The 232-nt window shown below is 58.6% G+C and overlaps 1 protein-coding gene across 5 annotated transcripts in view; it reads left to right on the forward strand.

Annotated features, from left to right (window-relative positions):
- Positions 1 to 232, forward strand: part of GDPD5 (glycerophosphodiester phosphodiesterase domain containing 5) — an 88,242-nt gene that overhangs the window by 59,119 nt on the left and 28,891 nt on the right. The gene's annotated exons all lie outside the window — the stretch shown is intronic.

Below are 232 nucleotides of genomic sequence, written 5' to 3' on the forward strand. Positions count from 1 at the left end.
GAGGGAACTCCTTCCTAGTGCTATTTTGGAAAATAAGCATGGCCTCAGGCTGGGCTCAGCAGGGGGCTGGGGCCTCTGGCTGCCTTTGTAGATGAGGACTCCAAGGCCAGAGATACAATGGCCTCAGCAGAGGAGGCCCTGACACCACCTCCTCATCCCCCACCACCCCCTCTTAACTCCTTGATTAGGGCCTTGGGCAGGGCTGGCAGATGCTATGGTTCTGGGACGGCTC

The sequence above is a fragment of the Myotis brandtii genome, unplaced genomic scaffold (genome assembly GCF_000412655.1).
Source record: "Myotis brandtii unplaced genomic scaffold, ASM41265v1 scaffold244, whole genome shotgun sequence".
In the NCBI taxonomy this organism is placed as follows: Eukaryota; Metazoa; Chordata; class Mammalia; order Chiroptera; family Vespertilionidae; genus Myotis; species Myotis brandtii.